The sequence below is a fragment of the Salmo salar genome, chromosome ssa13, assembly GCF_905237065.1.
Source record: "Salmo salar chromosome ssa13, Ssal_v3.1, whole genome shotgun sequence".
Lineage (NCBI taxonomy): Eukaryota > Metazoa > Chordata > Actinopteri > Salmoniformes > Salmonidae > Salmo > Salmo salar.
Window position 1 is genome coordinate 29,073,128 of NC_059454.1, and position 25,394 is coordinate 29,098,521.

The following is a 25,394-nucleotide window of genomic DNA, read 5'->3' on the forward strand; positions in this document are numbered from 1 at the left end:
TTATATTAATTTGACTATCCACAATAATCATATTATTGTGTGCATGTAACTTTACTGACTGTGTCTGAAATCAGTTTAATAACATTTTACTCCAGTGGGCTAAATCAGGGCCACACAGACTGTTTATTGGTAGTCTTAAACAAATCTACTTTGAAACAAAGTATATACACCACACACATACATTTTGGGCTTAAAAAAAGTTACCTGTAGCATGTTAGATATGAGTTGAAATGTATTCTGAGTTTTCATCCCAATATTACACTTTATATACATCACAGAAGACTGAAATATAACAAACAGTTTGAAATAGAAACACCAGATTTTTGGTGGGTTTTTTGAAATAATGGTTATTTATTCTGAAAAATATTAATAACATTCCACCCGTTACATTTTAGTCATTTAGCAGACACTCTTATCCAGAGCGACTTACAGTAGTGAGTGCATACATTTCATACATTTTCTTCTCATACTGGTCCCCCGTGGGAATCGAACCCACAACCCTGGCGTTGCAAACACCATGCTCTACCAACTGAGCCACACGGGACCATGAGGCCACTAGAGGGCAATTTGGTCATATTCTGAAACCCAGTATTACAGGCAGGGAAGAAAAAACACACACTGAAAATAATAGAATGGATGCATCATACGGTATGTTCCATCCAAATGTTAACGTGCAAATATCCATTTGGAAAACTACCTTTTGTCTGGCAATATTGTCCCCTATCTCCTTAAACCTTCACGGCATTCTTCTTCTACACAACTCGTCTGGTCTACTCTTTGTCCCCCCATTCGGCCTCTGTTGAAACAGCAGCCGTAGAGCATACTTAATGTCTCTTCATTCTAGGGTGGTTGATGGTTTTTCCATCGATCTCTGACACAGACCAGGCACTACCAGGAACTGAAGAACTTCCCAGAGTAGTCAACTACCTCCGGAATGACTATGACGCTTCTTGTGGGAAATACTTTCATTGGGAAAGAATAACAGCCACTGTGTCAATTAGAGGAAAACACACCGAGATCTGGGAAGAGGATTTAAATAACTTGGTGGGAAGGGAATGTCCAGTGCTTGGTGTCATAGTTTAAACTTAACATAACCCTGGACCCAAACATTGAATAAGAGGAATATTTATTTAAAGAATGAATATATTTTGTGTGACGATCCATTGATCAGCCATTCCAGGTGTAGAAATGCTGATGCTATCCATTTTCACTTGTGCTCAACTCAACACTGCATCTTAATATCCAATGATAGAATTTCAGAAAGAATATCTTCAAATTATTGCACTTCAGAAAGAGTCATATCCATCATATGATATCACTTCAGAAAGAGTCATATCCATCATATGATATCACTTCAGAAAGAGTCATATCCATCATATGATATCACTTCAGAAAGAGTCATATCCATCATATGATATCACTTCAGAAAGAGTCATATCCATCATATGATATCACTTCAGAAAGAGTCATATCCATCATATGATATCACTTCAGAAAGAGTCATATCCATCATATGATATCACTTCAGAAAGAGCAACATACTTTCCGCTTCCCTTTGCATTTGCAGCTGAGGACCCTTGTGCAGTGTATTGAGTTAGAGACACATTGTATTGAGTTAATGCAGTCACCATTCCTAGATTAAAAAGCCTGCAAATGGGCCAAATAGTCATATTAGGTAATGCTCTATTTGGAAATAGAATGTTCATTGGAACATTGATGGATAGAATACCAGCAAATAATCAAGGTCCAGCGGCTGAGAACCAAGCATTGCCTGATTACATTTCTTTCCCTTGAGAAGTTTTGTGGAATTCAGCCCAAAAGAGATACTTGACCGGCCAAGCCTTGTAAAAAGTCAGCCCCTTAAAGGACCCTTGTGTCAATAGCAGTCTCTGTCCCAACGAGCTGGCCACCTGCCAGGACTTGGCTTTCAGACACTAATTCAGTCCAAAGTGCTTCTAATGATTGAAAACTAAGGGACCGCTGTCAGGGGGGCCAGTGGTACGCTGTTGAGTCTTGCTCATTTAGTTGAGCCAGTCATTAGCTATAGGGCACACACCAGAAATCAGATAAAGAAAGTGAACATTTCCTCAAGGAGCCCCCATATGACTGGAAAGCATTGGAAGTAGTGTGGAAATAGCACCTGCAGTGGTATTGCCTAGTACCCAGACTAATACCAGGTTTAGCATGAGACCCCTATGGATGGTCCAAAACATTATCTATGAGACCTCTTGTCACTCACTCACTCACTCACTCACTCACTCACTCACTCACTCACTCACTCACTCACTCACTCAACTCACTCACTCACTCACTCACTCACTCACTCACTCACTCACTCACTCACTCACCCATCCCGGTGGATTGAGTTATTTGGGAGGTCCAAAAAAGTGATCTTGATTTAAATTCTACAGTAAGAAGTCAGACCAATCTGCTAGTGAGAGATACTACTTCTACACTTGGCAAAGTCCACATACTCTTTAAGTTGTTTCCATAGAAGTGAGAACACTGATAATCTTCTGTCACACTTTATTCTAGGCAAGAAAGTTAACAATAGCACTAGCAATTTAGGCATTCATTGGATATAGAGCCTACCAAACTACTGCAAAGTTAGATTTTTAGATTGTTTTCTACAAAATTGTCGGTCAATCGACCTAGATTCAGATAATAGGCGACATAATATGGTTACCTAATGGCTGTAAAATAAAAACATTTGTCATTATTTCTGTAAGTGCAAATAGATGACTAGGATTGGCACCAGAGGCCTGGTTATATTAACTTTATTTGTGAGCAGTCCTGATTCCTATAGCACCCGTTAGTTAGTGTTTGCAAGTGGAAAATGTGACCACTTTTTGTGCCTCACTAATAAATCCTATAACAAGACTATCTGGCAGCTCTTTTGGCCCTGGCACATTGGCACACATACAGACACACACACACACACACACACACACAGCCATGGCCAACTGGCAAACAAAGCTAGATTCCACTGTGGTAAAGAAGGAACTCCTCCCAAACCTTGCTCTGTCTCCATCCAGTGCTGCTCTAACATACTGTAGATTGGGGCTAAGGCAGGATTGTTATTGTCAGGATGAGCCCAGAGGTGATATGAAGTGTATTATTGTTTTTTTTATCGCTTTGGATGCCATTTTCACAAGTATGTGGTGAATTTTCAAAACTCTTAGTATACAACTCAGAACTGGTAAGACTTGTAACGCAGCAAGTCTCATATTCAGAACTTTTTCTTGTGCATTAATTTTGCTTGAAGACATCTTTCACCGCACAACCATTGATCCAAAATATAAATATACTTTGAAATACCATGACAACATTGATTTTAATCACCAAAACACATAATGATATCTTCTCAATTTAGTTATTTTAATAACCAGTTAATCCAATGGCTAAAAATGCAAGATACATGTTCCAAAATTGCCCTTTGAATGTAATATGCTCAAGAGAGCCAGTTTCATCGTAGCGCTTGATGGTTTTTGCGACTGCACTTGAAGAAACTTTCAAAGTTCTTGAAATTTTCCGGATTGACTGACCTTCATGTCTTAAAGTAATGATGGACTGTGGTTTCTCTGTGCTTATTTGAGGTGTCCTTGCCATAATATGGACTGGGTCTTTTACCAAATAGGTCTATCTTCTGTATACCACCACTACCTTGTCACAACACAACTGATTGGCTCAAATGCATTAAGACGGAAATAAATTCCACAAATTAACTTTCAACAAGGCACACCTGTTAATCCAGGTGACAACCTTATGAAGCTGGTTGAGAGAATGCCAATAGTGTGCAAAGCTGTTGTCAAGGCAAAGGGTGACTACTTTGAAGAATCTAAAATATTTAGATTTGTTGAACACTTTTTGTTTACTACATGATTCCATATGTGTTATTTCATAGTTTTAATGTCTTCACTATTATTCTACAATGCAGAAAATAGTGAAAATAAAGAAAAACCCTTGAATGAGTAGTTGTGTCCAAACTTTTCACTGGTACTGTAGGTCCTGACTGATGTCATTGCATGCGTCATCCATGGCCAGAAGGACGGTGGTACAGATGATGGATCTTAATTTGAGCCAGGTTCACATATCAGGAAAATAATCCTGCAGAAACAGGAAATGTGAATTGTTACAGTATGTGGATTATAATTAATGGATATTTTTTGCAGGGGTTGAAGAATTTTTTCTTTAGGGCAAATCAGGTTTAAATGTTAAAGTCGAAATTACAAACTTAAGAAGCCTTTTTAAACCTTAAATACACTACAAGTTTGCATTTCCTGCAGTGCAGGAAAATTCCTGCAACAACAGGATGATCAAATTAAGATACGGCATATGTACACTCATGGGGAAGGCAATCATATATCTTCCACCTGTATTGTAATCATATATTGTATTGTACTTATGTATTGTAGGGGTCATGTACGTGGCTCAGTTCGTAAGAGCATGGCACTAGCAACACCAGTTGTGGGTTTGATTCCCACTGGGATCACATCTGAAAATATGTGGACTAACTGTTGTCACTTTGGATAAAAGCGTCCGCTACAGAAATTGCCTGGCCAATACAGTACTGTATTGGCCTATGCAATTTTAGTAAAGCAGTGTTACATATTTACTGTATAGGGGATGCATTTGTTACATACAGTATATCTCTGATATTGTCAATATCAGGTTTGTTCAAATTTACTGTGAAGTAAAATCATAATAATCATCATCATAATAGTACATTAGAGTATATATCCTATTTTATATGTTTACACTTTACGGACCTACATTTTCATTATGTAGTTCTCCAAATCTGTAGTAGACAAACGTGTTTAAAATCTCTACTGTGGGTTTACCAAACTGTTAAGTGATTATCAATCAAGAGCAGTCACTTTAAGTAATAGTAAAATGTATTTTAACAAATGAGAAGAGAATCATATCAAAAGTAATGTGAGCATTGTATTGTTAAAGGCAATTAATTGCTTTATATGAATATGTATTTCTAGACACTGATTAAGTTTGGTGAAAAAGTGACTGTGTGATATTGTGTGTTCATCAATTAACAATGTACTTTGAGTTTTGAAACAACTGCCTTTTTGATGATCTTTTTTTAACTTACGAAGAGTTGTAAAAAGGTACCACATACTTGTGAAAATTGGAAATTGGAATTGGACATTTATTTATTTCACCTTTATTTAACCAGGTAGGCTAGTTGAGAACAAGTTCTCATTTGCAACTGCGACCTGGCCAAGATAAAGCGTAGCAATTCGACACACAACAACACAGTTACACATTGAAATAAACAAAACATACAGTTAATAATACAGTAGAACAAAATAAAACAAAAAGTCTATATACAGTGAGTGCAAATGAAGTAAGTTAAGGCAATAAATAGGCCATGGTGGCGAAGTAATTACAATATAGCAATTAAACACTGGAATGGTAGATGTGCAGAAGATGAATGTGCAAGCAGAGATACTGGGGTGCAAAGGAGCAAGATAAATGAATAAATACAATATGGGGATGAGGTAGGTAGATAGATGGGCTGTTTACAGATGGGCTATGTACAGGTGCAGTGATCTGTGAGCTGCTCTGACAGCTGGTGCTTAAAGCTAGTAAGGGAGATATGAGTCTCCAGCTTCAGAGATTTTTGCAGTTCGTTCCAGTCATTGGCAGCAGAGAACTGGAAGGAAAGACGACCAAAGGAGGAATTGGCTTTGGGGGTGACCAGAGAGATATACCTGCTGGAGCACATGCTACGAGTGGGTGCTGCTATGGTGACCAGTGAGCTGAGATAACGCAGGGCTTTACCTAGCAGAGACTTGTAGATAACCTGTAGCCAGTGGGTTTGGCGACGAGTATGAAGCGAGGGCCAACCAACGAGAGCGTACAGGTCGCAATGGTGGGTAGTGTATGGTGCTTTGGTGACAAAACGGATGGCACTGTGATAGACTGCATCCAGTTTGTTGAGTAGAGTGTTGGAGGCTATTTTATAGATGACATCACCGAAGTCGAGGATCGGTAGGATGGTCAGTTTTACGAGGGTGTGTTTGGCAGCATGAGTGAAGGATGCTTTGTTGCGATATAGGAAGCCGATTCTAGATTTAATTTTGGATTGAAGATGCTTAATGTGAGTCTGGAAGGAGAGTTTACAGTCTAACCAGACACCCAGGTATTTGTAGTAGTCCACGTATTCTAAGTCAGAGCCGTCCAGAGTAGTGATGCTGGACGGACGAGCAGGTGCGGGCAGTGATCGATTGAATAGCATGCATTTAGTTTTACCTGCGTTTAAGAGCAGTTGGAGCCCACGGAAGGAGAGTTGTATGGCATTGAAGCTCGTCTGGAGGTTAGTTAACACAGTGACCAAAGAAGGGCCAGAAGTATACAGAATGGTGTCGTCTGTGTAGAGGTGGATCAGAGAATCACCAGCAGCAAGAGCGACATCATTGATGTATACAGAGAAAAGAGTAGGCCAGAGAATTGAACCCTGTGTCACCCCCATAGAGACTGCCAGAGGTCCGGACAACAGGCCCTCCGATTTGACACACTGAACTCTATCAGAGAAGTAGTTGGTAAACCAGGCAAGGCAATTGAGAAACCAAGGCTGTCGAGTCTGCCAATAAGAATGTGGTGATTGACAGTTGAATGCCTGTTAACCGTACTGTTTGATGACTGACTTGCCCACACGACCTCTAACATAATTACCACACTGATGTTACCCTGGGTCTCGACCCCGCCCTCTGCAACTGGGTCCTGGACTTCCTGACGGGCCGCCCCTAAGTGGTGAGGGTAGGTAACAACATCTCCACCCCGCTGATCCTCAACACTGGGGCCCCACAAGGGTGCGTTCTCAGCCCTCTCCTGTACTCCCTGTTCACCCACGACTGCGTGGCCATGCACGCCTCCAACTCAATCATCAAGTTAGCAGACGACACTACAGTGGTAGGCTTGATTACCAACAACGTCGAGACGGCCTACAGGGAGGAGGTGAGGGCCCTTCAGGGAGTGTGGTGTCAGGAAAATAACCTCACACTCAATGTCAACAAAACAAAAGAGATGATTGTGGACTTCAGGAAACAGCAGAGGGAGCAGCCCCCTATCTACATTGACGGGACAGTAGTGGAGAGGGTGGAAAGTTTTAAGTTCCTCGGTGTACACATCACTGACAAACTGAAATGGTCCACCTACACAGACAGCGTGGTGAAGAAGTTGCAGCAGTGCCTCTTCAACCTCAGGAGGCTGAAGAAATTTGGCTTGTCACCAAAAACACTCACAAACTTTCACAGATGCACAATCGAGAGCATCCTGTCGGGCTGTATCACTGCCTGGTACGGCAACTTCTCCACCCACAACCGCAGGGCTCTCCAGAGAGTGGTGTGGTCTGCACAACGCATCACCGGGTGCAAACTACCTGCCCTCCAGGACACCTACACCACCCGATGTCACAGGAAGGCCAAAAGATCATCAAGGACAACAACCACCCGAGCCACTGCCTGTTCACCCCGCTATCATCCAGAAGGCGAGGTCAGTACAGGTGCATCAAAGCTGGGACCGAGAGACTGAAAAACAGCTTCTATCTCAAGGCCATCAGACTGTTAAACAGCCATCACTAACATTGAGTGGCTGCTGCCAACATACTGACTCAACTCTAGCCACTTTAATAATGGAAAAATGTATGTAATAAATGTATCACTAGCCACTTTAAACAATGCCACTTTATATAATGTTTACATGCCCTACATTACCCATCTCATATGTATATACTGTACTCTATACCATCTACTGCATCTTGCCTGTGCCGTTCAGCCATCACTCATTCATATATTTTTATGTACATATTATTATTCATTCCTTTACACTTGTAAAGGTAGTTGTTGTGAAATTGTTAGGTTAGATTACTTGTTAGATATTACTGCATGGTCGGAACTAGAAGCACAAGCATTTCTCTACACTCGCATTAACATCTGCTAACCATGTGTATGTGACCAATACAATTTGATTTGATTTGGACTGTGATTTTAAATAGCTCCATTACAACATTGGGAAGTAGGAACACTGGGGACACATACATTCTGTGGTGTTGATTCAGTTCAAGGCCTGAAATACGACTACTATACCCCAAACACCTAGTGATTCTAATCAAGTCTACAGTACACTCTTTTCACCATTCTGATGATGTCATCTGCTATGCTTTACTTCAGTAACACTCCTGGTTTGACTGGGTTTTACACACATTGTTTTGGCAGTGCTTGTTTTTATATGTGTGTGAATAAGAGAGAGGGGAAAAGACTCAGTAGGGCCTAAAAATCTGATTCAGCAGTAGGTTGAGCAACTCATCATGGTTAACCTCAGATGTATCATATTTGTTACATCCTACAGTAGGCCTACAGATGCAGGATCTTAATTTGATCACCCCCATGATAACTTTCCTGCATGCAGGACATTTCAAACTTGTTGTGTATTTGAGGTTTAAAAAGGCATATGAAGTTAGTAATTTCCTGTTGCTGCAGGATTATTTTCCTGCTGTAGCAAACTGGCTCAAATTTAGATCCTACATCTGTGTACCGTTATTATTATTCTCACATAATGTAAAGCTGTTGGTTAAAATATTAAGTTATTTGTTCCATTATTCATTTTAGTAATTGTTTCATTTTTGCACTACACTCCAGCATGACCTCTTGTGTCTCTAAAGCACAGACGGGTTTCTGTTTTGAAGTCACAACAACTACTGATATTTTGCTTGTTACAGTACTAGGTAGCTCTGCTAACAGGGGATGGCATTCAGTATATTTTTATTTAAATGTATTTATTCTTGATTTATTCAGGGTAGTCTATTGAGGCCAGGGTCTCATTCTCAAGGGCACCCTGATCACAGTAATACAACAATCAAATACAATGTGAAACAAAACAGTAATCAATACAATGTAAAATCGAAGAAAAATACAGCACAAAATGTAAGGAAAACTGCTACATTCCACAGTAAATGGGTCTTCAATCAACACTTTAAATTGCCCAAGCGGCACCAGAACATAGAAAATGTACTGACTTTTGTACATTTTTCCAACAGTGAGGTACATTAAAACTAAAAGAGGATTTACCTAATTCGGTGAAGACCTGAGGTACCTCAAGAGTTAACCAAACCTTTGAACGGGTTTGGTAACTCATGTTTTTATACTTCAACAACGAAGTTAGTCGGAAGCTTGTGTAGTAGAGTTTTGTAAACAAAAAGGGAACAGTGAAGTAGTCTACGGGACTTTAATGAGGACCAGCCAACCTTTTGATACAGAATGCTGTGATTAGTATTACGACTCTGCTAGTATGAGAGTCAGTGTGGTTGCTCCGCCGTGGCAGAGAGGACCAACAGGCTTCAGCACCACTCAACACAATGGCCTCTGCCTGTGAAGCTGCCCACGACACATACTTCACACTTTATTGTTGGTTTGCCATGGGAAGAAGATCATTTGACCGCTAACAGATGGAGGTCGGGAGGTGGAAAGGTTAAAGGTCTCTACAAGAAGTGTGATCCAGAATGATCCGGTTTGGAAAGATGGGCTACTGTAGTTCATACGGCATCAATGTGGCTGAGACAGATGTTATTGTGTGTGTAGCTAAATGCTAGTGTTCCTAGCTCCAACAGTGCAGTAATATCTAACAATACACAGCAATACACACAAATGCCCTTAGGACCCTGAAACAAAGTGGCCAAGTCCATCAGTGCTATCTTCCAAGAGAGAGACAACGTTGGATTCTCATTTTAATGATGGAGATTAATTATTAGATTGTGAGATTGTCGCTGCTTTACAAATGGAACATTGCGAAGTGAAATCATTTCTAAGCGACTGCTCCCCTCTATCCTCTTACCACAAACCAGCGGAAACTATGTCTCAGACTATATAGCGCTCAGTGAATTTCATTTAAGTCGTCAACTCTGCATGACCTTTGCATGATTCTACTCTTAGGTGATGCAGTTGTATAGTAGTGTAGGCATACCCAGCATATTGTAACTAAGTACATCTCAACATGCCTGTTTTGAGACTAGCCTTCCCTTCCCCACAGTATAGAAACAGCCTCAGAATGTCCATTAGTCCTGACCTTGATGGCCAGCAGGTGTGTCCTTTTTCAAACAGTCAGCCCTCTGTCCCACCCTTGCCCAAAGATAGTGGATTTTCGGGATAAACCCAGTTGGAATGGGATGAGAGGAGCCCTGAGAATAGAAGCCCGCTGCCCTGCCCGTCCTCCCTACGCACACCGAGCGGCCGGAATCCCAGGCGCTCCGCGGAGCGGTGACGGCCCGAATTCTACGGATTGTTTGCAGATCAGTCACACAGCTGCGAGAGAGACAGACAGACGGCCACACTTCACCACCTAGTTAGAGGGCCAGACAACGGCACCAAACACATTCACATGCCCCTCTCTGCTGCCCTCTCTCTTCTCTGATGTCCACACTCACATAGATCACACACACACACACACACAAAGAGTATGCATATACTCTCTCACAAGTGTATGGTCATTCATGAAGATATATCTGCCATAAAGATATGCATCTCTTCTACAAAAGATGCATCGTCACATACCTACGTAAATGTGGACCTAACAGGTCTGTGGTTAACTAATATCCATATCTTTTGAAAGGGTTACATTATATTTAAAGGTGTTTTAGTACAACTAGGATGTTTCTTTCTTAACTCGAAGCAAACATTTTTGTTTTCCAAACACAAATGAATCCCTTTTTTGTGGAACCTGGTGTGAGCTAAATGAAGGTTCTGCTTCCATGTAGGTTTACAGTGAACACCTTTTAGATAAAAAGGTAAAAAAAGATTCTCTCCATTGAGCATCGTCCAAAGCCTGTTCCCAGAACCTTGGCCAGCGTACGACCGTGACCTTACACCACAACGGCACAAGCTATTTTCATGTATTTAAAGTTTCGGACGGAGCCCAGACAGGTTATCAGTTGGAAGGGCAGTAATACCTGGTGAGATCAAAGTGTGTCTGGTATGAGGCTAACGTGAGTCATTTATAGATACTCCCCTCAAGCCTCCATCGCCAAACTAACACCCACTCTCGTATAGTTGGAGGGTGGCGTTGTCTTCACGCCCTCATAACCAGAATTGATGTCAAAAGTCATAGAGCTGCTCTCACCTGCACCCCCCTCCTGCAGGTCACATGAATATGAGGATTGAAATTGTCCGTCCAATAGAGAAGTGCCATTATTCTGTGTTATGTTAGACGGTTGACCATAAAACACATTACTTTGGATTGTGGCGTGGTATCTATCCCCATTGTGGCGTGGTATCTATCCCCATTGTGGCGTGGTATCTATCCCCATTGTGGCGTGGTATCTATCCCCGTTGTGGCGTGGTATCTATCCCCGTTGTGGCGTGGTATCTATCCCCGTTGTGGCGTGGTATCTATCCCCGTTGTGGCGTGGTATCTATCTCCATTGTGGCGTGGTATCTATCCCCGTTGTGGCGTGGTATCTATCCCCGTTGTGGCGTGGTATCTATCCCCGTTGTGGCGTGGTATCTATCCCCGTTGTGGCGTGGTATCTATCCCCGTTGTGGCGTGGTATCTATCCCCGTTGTGGCGTGGTATCTATCCCCATTGTGGCGTGGTATCTATCCCCATTGTGGCGTGGTATCTATCCCCATTGTGGCGTGGTATCTATCCCCATTGCGGCGTGGTATCTATCCCCATTGCGGCGTGGTATCTATCCCCATTGCGGCGTGGTATCTATCCCCATTGCGGCGTGGTATCTATCCCCATTGTGGCGTGGTATCTATCCCCATTGCGGCGTGGTATCTATCCCCATTGCGGCGTGGTATCTATCCCCATTGCGGCGTGGTATCTATCCCCATTGCGGCGTGGTATCTATCCCCATTGTGGCGTGGTATCTATCCCCATTGTGGCGTGGTATCTATCCCCATTGTGGCGTGGTATCTATCCCCATTGTGGCGTGGTATCTATCCCCATTGTGGCGTGGTATCTATCCCCATTGTGGCGTGGTATCTATCCCCATTGTGGCGTGGTATCTATCCCCATTGTGGCGTGGTATCTATCCCCATTGTGGCGTGGTATCTATCCCCATTGTGGCGGGCCAGTAAATCTGAGCTAGAACCCAAACTAATAGACACAATAAGAGACTTGATAGACACACAAAGAGACACGCACATAGAACAAACGCAGGCGCGCACACACACACACACACACACACACACACACAGCTGAACCCATCTTCAGTGCCTTCTCTCACCTCACACTTATAAAGAGGGAGGTGTTTGGCTCCCTCTGCTGTTTAATGTGTCACAGTGCATTAACATTGTCTGTCCTTGATGCTTCTCAAGCCAAGTCCAAGGTATTTCCTGTCCCCAAATGTATTCTGATCAAAATGAATGATGTCTGTCTGTCCGCCCATCTGTCTGTCTGTCTCTGTCTTCTATCTGTCTGTCTGAATGTTTGTCTGTCTCTGTCTGTCTGTCTGCATGTCTGTCGGTCTATGTCTCTGTCTGTCTGTCTGTCTGTCTGTCTGTCTGTCTGTCTGTCTGTCTGTCTGTCTGTCTGTCTGTCTGTCTGTCTGTCTGTCTGTCTGTCTGTCTGTCTGTCTGTCTGTGTATCTGTCTGTGTATCTGTCTGTTTGCCTCTCTGTGTGTGTGCTGGTCCAGAGCTGATGGAGACGCGGACGGCACGGCCCTTCTCCTTCTCCTTCAACACCAGTGACTACCGCATCCTGCACATGGACCAGGACCAGGGCCGTCTCTACCTGGGCAGCCGGGAGTACCTGGTGGCCCTGGACATGCACAACATCAACAAGGAGCCCCTCATAGTAAGCGCAAACACTATAATGACTCCTATGATAAATATTCCATAGAGATACATATTAATCCTGATGAGATTTTCCTGACCAAGATGGCTGTCAGGATCCATTCTACTGTTTTATTTAATTATGTTTCCATTTGTAGGCATATGAGTGCAAATAATAGTAACACTTTATGTCCACAGGTATAACACTTTATTATCTACTATAAGCATGTATGAGCCTTTGTGATATGGTATTATAAGGCTTAGAATATGTTATGTCTCTATGTAGAGGCACCAGATCTGAACGGTTGCATTTTGTACTCTTCTTCCTTCAGATTCACTGGCCGGCCACTACCCAGAGGAAAGGAGAGTGTAGAATGACTGGAAAGGGTGGGCAGGTGAGTGCCCTTTACCTCTTGACCATTAGCTTTGATGTATGAAAAGTGCTACACAAATAATGTTGTTGTTGTTGTTGTTGTATTTATGTAAAGTATGTACAGTGTATTGTAACTCTGTTCCCTCTGTACTAATCAGGGGGAGTGTGCAAACTTTGTGCGTCTGATCGAACCCTGGAATCGCACACACCTATACACCTGTGGCACAGGGGCCTATAAGCCTATCTGCACCTTCATCAACAGAGGATGGAGAGCAGAGGTACGGACACACACATGCACACAGACACACTCACACACAAACATACCTACCTCCATGTATTGTCCTCTCTGTGCAGGAGTACCTGTTTAGGCTGGTCCCTGGCTACGGGGACTCAGGGAAAGGGAAATGCTCCTATGACCCTCGACAGGAGAACGCTGCGGCCCTTATCAGTGAGACCTCTTCTTATCTGTTCATCATTACAGTTCCCACCACAGTCCTCCCTTATGGTACGTATAGCCATTATCATTATCCATTGTGCTGTTTCCTTCCCTGTGTATACAGATGGGAATCTGTATGCAGGGGTCCACGTTGACTTCATGGGCACGGACCCGGCCATCTTTAGAACCCTGGGGGACAGACCGGCTGTCAGGACGGAGCAATATGACTCCCGCTGGCTGAATGGTGAGTTGGCCCCTCTGACTCACAGGTGATACACTGAGCAACCCATGACTACTTTTCCCTCAGAAAAAGTCAGCCACACCAGCTGTCTGCGCCTAGGTACATCGCTTATATTTCTCTCTCTCGCTCTCTCACTCTCTTTCTCTCTCGCTCGCTCGCTCTCTCTCTCTCGCTCGCTCTTTCACTCTCTCTCTCGCTCGCTTTCTCACTCTCTCTCTCTCGCTCTCTCGCCCTCTCTCTCTCTCGCTCTCTCTCTCGCTCTCTCTCTCTCTCTCTCACTCTCTTGCTTACCCTCCTTTCTCAAATGGACTAATCTCCCTCACTTCATCTCCAGAGCCAGTGTTTGTTAAGATCCAGCAGATTCCTGACAGCTCCGAGAGGAATGATGATAAACTCTACTTCTTCTTCCGGGAGAAGAGTCTGGACGGTGCCGGGGGGGGCCAGCCCCAGTGTCCTGGCCAGGGTGGGCCGAGTATGCCTGGTGAGATACCCCCGTATATCCCCCCTGACCGCACAAACACACACACACACACACAAACACACACACACACACACACACACGTTTTGAAAATATACTGAGTATACCAAACATTAGGAACACCTTCCTGATATTGAGTTAAACCCCCTCCCCCCCCTCCCCCCTTTGCCCTCAGAACAGCCTCAATTCGTCAGGGCATAGACTATACAAGGTGTCGAAAGCATTCCACAGGGATGCTGGTCCATGTTGACTCTACTGCTTCCCACAGTTGTGTCAAGTCGGCTGGATGACCTTTGGGTGGTGGACTCATTCTTGAAACGCACGTGAAAAGCATGAAAAACCCAGCAGTGTTGAAGTTCTTGACACAAACCGGTGCGCCTGGCACCAACTACCATACCCTGTTATTTTGTCTTGCCAATTCACCCTCTGAATGGCACACATACACAATCCATGTCTCAATTGTCTCAAGGCTTAAAAATCATTCTTTATCCGTTCTCCTCCCCTTCATCTACACTGTAAGGGATCAATAAGGGATCATTACTTTCACCTGGATTCACCTGGACAGTCTGTCATGGAAAGAGCAGGTGTTCTTAATGTTTTGTACACTCAGTGTAAGTCTTCAAATTAAAGTTATGGTAATATCTTCGTTTCAAAGGATCTTCTCCCATTCTGTGCCCACTGAACACACAACCATTGGACCCTAGAATGCCAAATGGTGGTGGTGATGATATTGAGTGATCTTGCAAATGTAAATGTGTAAATGATTCCAAACTTTGTTTCACCTCCCCAGAATGATGATGGGGGTCAGAGGTCACTGGTCAACAAGTGGACGACCTTCCTGAAAGCTCGGCTGGTGTGCTCAGTGATAGGGCGCGATGGTGTGGAGACCTATTTCGACGAGCTGAGTGAGACTGATTTTCATTGCTACTGCATTGACAGCAGGCTGCAATTCAATCAATTGCAGATAAAGAAAAAGCACAATGCTGCTTTACTCTGAATGTTTACAGCCTTTAGCCTGGTTTTGACATTTGTTTATAGAAAAGGCACTGTTTTTCTTGTTACTATTTTCTACATTGTAGAATAATAGTGAAGACATTAAAACTATGAAATGACACATATGGAATCATGTAGTAACCAAAATATATTTTATATTTGAAATCTAAAATATATTTTGATTTGTTTAACACTTCTTTGGTTACTACATGATTCCATATGTGTTTTTTCATAGTTTTGATGTCTTTCTATTATTCTACAATGTAGAAAACAGTTTAAAAAAATGAAAAACCTTGAATGAGTAGGTGTGTCCAAACTTTTGACTGGTACTGTATGTCAACATGCTTCCTTTCAGAGGATGTCTTCATTCAGCCAACACAAGACCTTCGCAATCCTGTTGTGTACGCCGTCTTTTCCACTGCGGGGTAATATATCACTTGAATCATTCCAAAATGTTGCCCACAACCATACATTCTATGTCCTTTGTTAGTGCTGAACTGAAAGCAAAGCCTGCCCACCCAGTAGTTCTCCGCGTCTGAAATTTTAGAACCTTGGGTAGTTTATTTTGACGACTCTCTTCCACCACCATTCCACCTCTTTCCTTAGTTCTGTGTTTAAGGGCTCAGCCGTGTGTGTCTACTCTATGTCCGACATCCGCAATGTCTTCAATGGCCCTTTCTCACACAAGCACGGACACAACTACCAGTGGACCCCCTACACTGGAAAGATCCCCTACCCTCGCCCTGGAACAGTACGTACACTCAGTCCCAAATACTTCCAGGAAATACTGTATATCTTTCCATTGGAATGTAGCAACATCATAATGAGATAACAGATTAGAATCTCTAAAATGAATGGTAGATGATTTGACTACTTGACAGTAGCCTAATAATCAAACAAATTATGGATAGTGTTTTTTGAGTACTGTATGTCCTCTATAGCGTCAAAGTGGTTAAATCTAGATCAACAAATAATCTATAGAAAGAATATGCCAAACTGTCAGCGTCTTTGTGTGGTCAAAATCAAATAATTCCCATGATGCAACATACAGCAAGATGTGCTACATGACAGTCGTATTCATTTGTGCACATCGTTGTGTAATGGAAAACGAAAAGATGCAGTTCTGATAGACAAGTCCTGATATTCCTTCCCTGTTTCAGACTGTTTTCTTCCATTTAGTGCCTACTGAACATGATCTAGTTCAACCAGAGCTCTCTGTCTTCTTCATCTACAGTGTCCAGGAGGAACGTTCACCCCAGGCCTCCGCTCCACCAAGGAGTTTTCGGATGAGGCGGTGAACTTTGTGAGGGCGCACCCCCTCATGTACCACTCTGTCTACCCCATACACAAGCGGCCTCTGGTGGTGCGAACAGGGGTGGACTACCGCTTCACCTCCATCGTGGTGGACCTGGTGGATGCTGTGGACGGGAGGTATGAGGTGCTCTTCCTGGGCACTGGTGAGTCACGCTCTAAGCCAGGTTGTTCCTCCTTTTTACTGAGGGGGAAAATCAGGGGCCCTATGTATCAAGCATCTCAGAGTAGGAGTGTTGATTTAGGATCAGTTTGCATCTCATATTATTGCCTTTTAGATCACAATGAATAACATTATATGGACGGGGGGGGGGATCTGATTCTAGATCAGCATTTATACTCTGAGACGCTTGATACATACGGCCCCAGATTGGGTCAAATCCTAAATTGAGATGTGTGTGTGTGTACAGCTGGAACTGGGTAATTCATGCCTTGATAATAGAAATCATAATTTGATTAATATCAAATCATCTTCACGTACCTCAAGTTAGGAGTTAGCTCTCAGTTAATCATTTCCTTTGAGCTCAGTATCTTCTTCTAGGTTATTTAGGCTATCTGTGGTACTATGTACACTATGAACCGCTCTCTCCTCTTTTTTGTAGATCGTGGGACAGTCCAAAAGGTGATAGTACTTCCTAAAGACACTAGCACAACGGAAGAGCTCACGTTAGAGGAGGTGGAGGTGTTCAGGGTAATGACAATAATTGTACTATTTCATGTGAATCACTGTCTAGTTTGATTGAATATGTGAAGGGAGATGGGACAATCCAAAAGCTTAATTCTGTAATATTATCTTTTCCTGACCCCTTATGTGCTCTTCCTTTTTGCAGACTCAAGCTCCTATTAAGACTATGAAGCTATCATCAAAAAGGGTAGGCTTCATCAATTATAATTTGCTCATCTATGATTACTGCTATTGTTGTTGTTGTTGCTGTTGTTGTTATGCCTCTGATAGCCCTTCCTCTCCCATTCTGACATACAGCAACAGCTGTATGTGTCGTCAGAGATGGGGCTTACCCAGGTGTCCCTGCACAGGTGTGGCGTCTATGGGAAGGCCTGTTCAGACTGCTGCCTGGCCAGAGACCCTTACTGTGCCTGGGATGGGGAGACCTGCTCCTCCTTTAGCCCCTCCACCAAGAGGTTAGGCACCTCAGCACCAATTAAGGGGTTACATAACATGCTTGTACTGTATTAGTTTAGATGTTTAAAATAGGATATCATTCCATCCAAACTGAATAGTGGGTTTTAGGCATAATTCAATGTTGTGATAATGTATAGTTATCCACTGTTCCTTTTCTTGTTCACAGGCGGAGCAGAAGACAGGATATTAAGCATGGAGACCCCTTGCGGCAGTGCAGAGGGTTCAATGCAAAAGGTATGTGATCACAGCCAAAGCACTGAACATTATACAAAGGTATCACAACAAAATCTCACAAATGAGTTATCCACTGTTAATGGAGTCAAAAGGCCTTTGATTCAGATGTGTACTCCACTGTATTTCTCTGATTCTCTCCCCTTCAGTTGAGAAGCGTCTCAGTGAAACAGTGCAGTTTGGGGTGGAGGGGAGTAGCACGTTCCTGGAGTGCCAACCCAGATCTCCACAAGCGACAGTCAAATGGCTCTACCAGAAACCAGACGGCAGGAGGAAAGTGGTACGACAAGGCCTAAGGGACCGTTAAGTTCAGATAGCTTTTGTATGATGGCTGTAGATAATGTCGTCTTCTCCTTTTCTCTCACAATGATGTTCTTTATCTCCCTCTCTCCCCCTACCCCAGCTGAGCCGAGACAGAGAGGTGCTGAAGACTGGTCACGGCATCCTGCTCAAGTCTCTGAGCCATGCCGACGGGGGGCTGTACAACTGCCTGGCCACCGAGAACAACTTCAAGCACACGGTGGCCCGCGTGGCCCTCCGCATCCTGGACCGGGAGATTGTGGAGGCCCTCACCTCCCCGGACGGCCCCCCGGAGGACCAGAACCCCCATCACCACCGACACCCCCACCACCACCCTCCGCCTCCACCACCCCCTCCTCACAACCTGCCCCCGCAGTTCTCCTCCCAGCCGGAGATCCGCCTCATCAACCAGTACTGTCAGTCCTACTGGCAGCAGCTCAACCTCAACCTGCCCACCAAACGCACCAGCAGGAGGCACACTGAGAGCCAGCCAGAGCCAGCCCCGGGGGCCCCTAGCCACTCCTAGACCCCATCTCCCTCCCTCTACTTTACTGGTACCCGGGCCAGGCCCTGTAGGGCCACTGTGGCCCTGCACAATGGTAACAGGCAGACTCACTCATGTTGTTGTGATTTTGTTGTTGTTGTTGTTTATCTCACTCCCATTTAGGGTTAGTCTCCATGAGCCCAATCCTAACTTTAGATCTGTGCACATAGCTCTGTGGTTTCTTGCAAAATTGGTGTTACACACACGGAGTGTTTGGTCATATGAATCTTTAGATTAATCTGCAAATGTACTACCCTATTCCGTCCAAGCTAGTAACCTGGTTAGTAACTAGTAACTAGTTAGTAATTAGGAACCTGAATAGAATCCCTGTTCCCATAAGCCCAGGTATTATCAATTGGATCACTACTTATGTTATATTATAAACTGGGTGGTTCGAGCCTTGAATGCTGATTGGCTGACATCTGTGGTATATCAAACCGCATACCACAGGTATGACAAAACATTCATTTTTCCTGCTCTAATTATGTTGGTAACCAGTTTATAATAGCAATAAGGCACCTCGGGGGGTTGTGGTATATGGCCAATATACCACGGCTAAGGGCTGTGTCCAGGCCCTCTACGATGCTTAGTGCCTAAGAACAGCCCTTAACCGTGGTATATTGGCCATATACCACACCCCCTCATGCCTTATTGTTTACGTATGTCACATTGTATTGTATCACTCAGTGTAAGACATTTTAGAAACTGCAGAGGATTTTGTTAGTGTACACAATAGTTGCCTAGCCACCACCATGGTTGTTAGGTGATATAGAGACAGGGTATCATATGAATCATTGTCAAATTTGTCACATGTTGTATGGCTGCCTCAACCTCACTTTTTACAATCCATTTGTTCCACTGAATCTAGTTGATGAAACATGGGCAATTTAATAGTATTAAGTATATTATGTTTCCATTCTAAATATTGTTACAATAGAATCCTGCCAATGTCAAATCAGAAAGAATAAGGCTCAGTTTTGGGTCGTTCTTGAATTGCGGTGGCATCTGGCCCTGGCCTTTCGGAAAAAATACTTTTTTAATGTTTAAAAAATGGGTTCTATTCTAAATCAACTAATGTGGTAGTTTAATGATTAATGACTAATTATTTGTACCATTATGATTACATTGTGCCACCAGTAGGAGTAGTGACAGCAATGACTGTCACACCAATGACACATTTAAGGTAATTGAGGATTTTCTTAAATGGAGGCCACAAATGTTCAAATCTAAGGTCACAATGTCATTTCCCTTCATTTAAATTGAGTAACACCAATGACACTTTGCATTTACACATACTAAATGATCAATGGAATCCTCAAATTTGTGACATACTAAAAGGGTGTGATTAGCTAATAACTTTCTTTAATATAGACCACTCCCCCAAAAACAATTTGCCACTCGGGGGATTGCTAAATGTCCTTCTACAACACCAATGACATAAAACTTAGGGTCACATAATATTTGTAAAAAAAAATAACAAATATTGGTTTTATTGATCTTTGCCAGGGATGGGCAACGGCGGCTCACTTTTGTAGGCCCGTGGATCAACCCCCCCCCAACTTAATGTTGAGAGTTAAAATAGTAGAATACACAAGGTTACATTTTGTAATTTGGTTGTGCATCAGCAGTTTTTCTCTTATGTTAGTCACTGACAATTACTTAATTAGCTCATGTTTAGGTTGGCAGGTAGCCTAGTGGTTAAGAGTGTTAGGCCAGTAACCAAAAGGTCACTGGTTTGAATCCCTGAGCTGACTAGGTGAAAGAAATCTGCTGATGTGACCTTAAGCAGATCTATGTCAGGTTTGGACTTTTCATGAATCCACTGCTCTTTCTCTCACCCACGCCATGAAACATATTTATTTTTGAGACTGTACATATTCCTGTAAGTTCTGCACTTTGGTGGTGGGGGTGTAAGGGCTGGGATGGGGTAGGGGATATTATTATGATCTATTGTTGATTGACAGGACCAATATTCACAGAAAGAGGCTTTCATGTAAAATAGGTAGACCTTTTTGGAAATGAAAAATATGAATATTTGAATGAATAAATGATTATGGATCGGAAGCCATAATACTGTAGTTCAGCAACGTGCTGAGCAAGCCACTTAACCCTACTTGCTCTGGATAAGAGCATCTGCTTAAATGTTTCACCAAAACATTTTTTTTTTGATAGCTGGCTAAACTAACTCACCTATCTAAATCTGTAGTAATCATGATCGAAATACATACTTTGATTTTGTTAGTCACACTCACTCAGATATAATAGGAAATTAGCTGTAAAACTCCAAATGATTATCTCCTCTCCATGGCAAAATGAGTAGAATTGCATGAAATTTGTGGGCCCCTCATGATGAGTTCAGATTTTTGGTGGCCCCCACCCCCATCCAAGTTGTCCATCCCTGATCTATATAATATATGATATACTTTTGTTTACTTTCTAGCATTCGAAATAATAGATAGATAACCCTAAAACATGTTACTACAACTCTACTCATCACTACTGGGACAATCCAATTTGCTTTCCCTAAATACTTTAAACAATGCCTAAACATAAAGTCTTGCCGTATAAAGTACTTGCATTATAATTTGTCATTTATAAACAGTTCAATATAAACAAAAGCATGTATGATGTGTAACTATTTGTCTTTTTCAATCGTTCTTCATGGTGGCAAAAGCGATGGACGCAAATGCCACCGCAATTCAAGAATTACCCGTTTACATGTTTTTCATCTGCCATTTCTTAAGATTCTGATATAATCTATTTTAAAACATGACATGTCACAGAAAATGTGGATTATCAGACACACCTGCTTAATTTGACCAAACATTTGTTAGCAGGAAGAAACTGACCAAATTAGTCTCTACTTCTTTTTATTGGTTGGACTCCTGGGGTTATGCAATTTTTTATTTTTTTTTACCCAATACTATACTTACTGAATACAAAACCATTAGTGTCAGCTAAAAAGCTATCCAAGTCTCATGTTTGAGTAAATTGCTTCGACCTTGTGCTTCTTTCTGCTCAGCACTTCAACAGTGTGTTAGGCAGAGACAACATTTTGGACCAAACACTGTTCCATTCTCCAGCCAAGACTATCGAGGGATTAAAAAAGGAACATGTAAATAGAGCAAGTTTGGTTTGGAATGATTCATTCAGAAAAAGAGATTCATTAGCCGTTGATAATTACAGTGAGAAAAGAAAATGAAGACAGTTAGTATAGGGGTTTGCCATTGTGTTGCTTCGAAATGGCAGTACATATTCTCTCTTCAGTGGGAGTTACATTACTTTTACAACAGCTTGACATCAGATGAGAAACTGATCCAGCAGAAACTGGACTGGGAGGCTCTTTAAAATGTGACTATGTGACATGGCCACACTGTATTTTTCTTGTCCTCTAGAGATGAGTCATTAGTATATTCACTAGCACTCACCTGGCTCTATCATATGCTTTTGTTGGATACCACACGTATTCAGTGCATTCATATGGTATGAATACATGTAAAGGACTTTTAGATCTCAGATCTATGTCAGGTTTGGACTTTTCATGAATCCACTGCTCTTTCTCTCACCCACGCCATGAAACATATTTATTTTGAGACTGTACATATTCCTGTAAGTTCTGCACTTTGGTGGTGGGGGTGTAAGGGCTGGGATGGGGTAGGGGATATTATTATGATCTATTGTTGATTGACAGGACCAATATTCACAGAAAGAGGCTTTCATGAAAAATAGGTAGACCTTTTTGGAAATGAAAAATATGAATATTTGAATGAATAAATGATTATGGATCGGAAGCCATAATACTGTAGTACAGCAACGTGCTGACAGATTACTCAACTCTGAAGCCAAAGAATCTTCTATTTGAATGAAAACGTGTTCTATTTAAAGGTCCAATGGAGCCATTTTTATATCAATATCAAATCCTTTCTGGGTAACAGTTAAGCACCTTACTGTGATTGTTTTCAATTAAAATTGTGAAAAATAAACAAAAATAGCTTCTTAGCAAAGAGCAATATTTCAAGCAATAATTTAGCTTGGACTGTCTGGGAGTTGTGGGGCCTAATTGGAGGAGCCTAATGGGAGGGATATGTAACCTGAAGGTTTAAAACTCTAATAACTCTAATAACTTATACTGCCTGGCGATGTAGCCAGGCAGGCCAAAACGCCATCCCACTAAAACAGGCAGAAATTTCAGGTGGTCTTTTCAAACAGCTCTTACACTAAAAGGGCATTATCATAATTTTCACAATTTCACAGTATTATTCCAACCTCATAGTGTAGAAATATAAATCTAAACCACAGAAAATCACGTTTTTGACTGCACTGGGCCTTTAACATACTTTTCACCATATTCACATTCTTTGTGGCTTTACATGGCTTCCTATGTCTTTTCTTAGCTATAGAGTTTGAATCCAGAAATGTCTACCTGTCTCGTTTCTGGAATATCATTTGTAATAAAACAAAAGTCACTCAAACAAAACAATGTAACGCTTGGTACCATATTCCTTCTAGAGTATGTCTGTGAGCTGATTCAAGAGTGACATGAGTAAATTAACATTTTAAAAGGGAGTTACGGGTGAATAACAAACCCATTTCATTCAGTAACTACAAAATTATTTTGTTCCAAAAACGATTAATTGGTGTCAGCCATCTTGGCCATTTAGAGAGGCCTTTCCACTCCCTGCTGCGCCTAACCAGTCAGCCAATCAGAGGGAAATTCCACTGTGGCTTAGTGCAGGTCACAACCCTTCTCAGAAGGAATACTGTGTATTTAACAGTTCTTTGTCTTGTTGTTTTTTGGGCTTGTGTGTTTGTCATTGAGCTACGTTGACTATATCTGCGTTTTTTCTTTGTACTCGTAGATGTGTTTGTGTTAGTTTAAATTGATATGGTTGTTTGTAATAAATATTATTTTATTATTATGATATGTTTTAGCTTTGGTATTTCAGTAGAGATTAATGATATAGTGTATCCAGATTGGGGAATGTTTGAATTTAGTCTCCTTCCACTCTCTTCAGTTAGTTTCATGTTTTAATGTCACACTGAATTGCCTTTCTTGCAAGTTCTAACCCCAACAATGCAGTAATCAATAACAATGTAATACTAAAAATAACAAGCTCAAACTAAAGCACAAAAGATATAAAAATAAGAAACAAAGAGAACACTATAAAGTAAGTAAGAAGGGTCAGTTCCAGTAACATATTCACAATGTGCAGGGATACTGGATCGATATGTATAGGGAGGGGTAAGGCGACGAGGCATCAGGATATATGATTAACAGGGTAGCAGCTGTGTATATGATAATTGTATGTGAGTGTGTGTATAGTCAGTATAAAGGTATGTGCATATAGGGCTGTGGCGGTCATGAAATTTTGTCAGCCGGTGATTGTCAAGTAAATAACTGTCGATCTCACATTAATTGACCATTTAATTAACATAAACACATTTAGCATCTCTTGGCTTCCACACAGAACCTACAAGCCACCGATGCAGACCTTTGGAACATTTACATTTAAAAAAATCTAATAAATCCATGTAATATAGCCTACACCTTCACAATAAATCCATAATTTATTTTTCACAGGTTTAAAGAAACATGAGCGCTCGGGGGCGTCCGCATGGTCCCAAAGCACACCGTTGCCTCGTTTTGTATCACATTCCAATGATAAAACTGGGGGCGACAAAAATGCAATTTCAGAATGTGGGGGTAGACCTTTTTGACATGTCCCCCACCGTCCCCAGTGAAAGTTGTGCCCCTGTATTTCAGAAGAAGAGAATAGCATTGTCCTTATGTAAGGTCCTGATCTGGCTATGCCAAATGGCTGTGGGCTACACTAGTTCATTTAGCAGACAACATTTTATTAGAATTCCGTGGCATTATTTTAGAGTATGAATTGAGAATTTCTCAAAGCTTGTACTCCTGAGTGGTGCAGTGGTCTAAGACACTGCATTTCAGCTACAAGAGGTATCACTGCAGTACCTGGTTCAAATCCAGGCTGCATCACATCTGGCTGTGATTGGGAGTCCCATAGGGCGGTGCACAATCTCCTTGGTTTGGCAGTCATTGTAAATAAGAATTTGTTCTTAACTGGCTTGCCAGGTTAAATAAAGGATATTTTTCTCCAAACAATTTGCTGTATAAACTTCATCAGTCTCTCATTCACAATTTTATAAGCACTTGATAATGCTTCGAATTTCCTTGCTGCATCCCCTTTATGTGGCCGTAATGCACCCTAAAAAATCCATGCCTTTTGCGTCCAGTGGCCATTGTGCCCTTGGCCCTTAGTGCTGCGTTGTGCCCTTCTCACTGAGTGCTGCATGTTCTGAAGCACCTCTCACTCACATGTCTCTCCCTCACGTGATCAGGTCTTTCTCACAGGCTACAATTGAAGACAGACAACATCGGGGATGCAACTGTGTGCATCCTTATCCAATTCCACAAGACATGCCAGTTGTTCAAACAGACAGCTCTGTGCATTCAACATGTCAATACCTCTCATAAATACCAGTAGTGATGAAGTCAATCTCTCCTCCACTTTGAGGCTGTAGGACCTGCCTGGTTG

At 42.2% G+C, this 25,394-nt stretch overlaps 1 pseudogene across 1 annotated transcript in view; it reads left to right on the forward strand.

The window, feature by feature from the left end:
* The window catches only part of LOC106566829 (semaphorin-3F-like), a 42,624-nt pseudogene extending 18,866 nt beyond the window's left edge, over positions 1 to 23,758 (forward strand). The window contains exons 3-18 of the transcript XR_006758545.1: positions 12,648 to 12,808; positions 13,119 to 13,181; positions 13,318 to 13,437; positions 13,514 to 13,607; positions 13,720 to 13,839; positions 14,171 to 14,317; positions 15,105 to 15,219; positions 15,663 to 15,732; positions 15,914 to 16,058; positions 16,542 to 16,764; positions 17,221 to 17,309; positions 17,449 to 17,490; positions 17,601 to 17,758; positions 17,926 to 17,993; positions 18,140 to 18,270; positions 18,394 to 23,758. The product of XR_006758545.1 is annotated as a semaphorin-3F-like (transcript). The remainder of the gene's footprint in view (positions 1 to 12,647; positions 12,809 to 13,118; positions 13,182 to 13,317; positions 13,438 to 13,513; positions 13,608 to 13,719; positions 13,840 to 14,170; positions 14,318 to 15,104; positions 15,220 to 15,662; positions 15,733 to 15,913; positions 16,059 to 16,541; positions 16,765 to 17,220; positions 17,310 to 17,448; positions 17,491 to 17,600; positions 17,759 to 17,925; positions 17,994 to 18,139; positions 18,271 to 18,393) is intronic.
* The last annotated feature ends 1,636 nt before the right edge of the window (positions 23,759 to 25,394 follow it).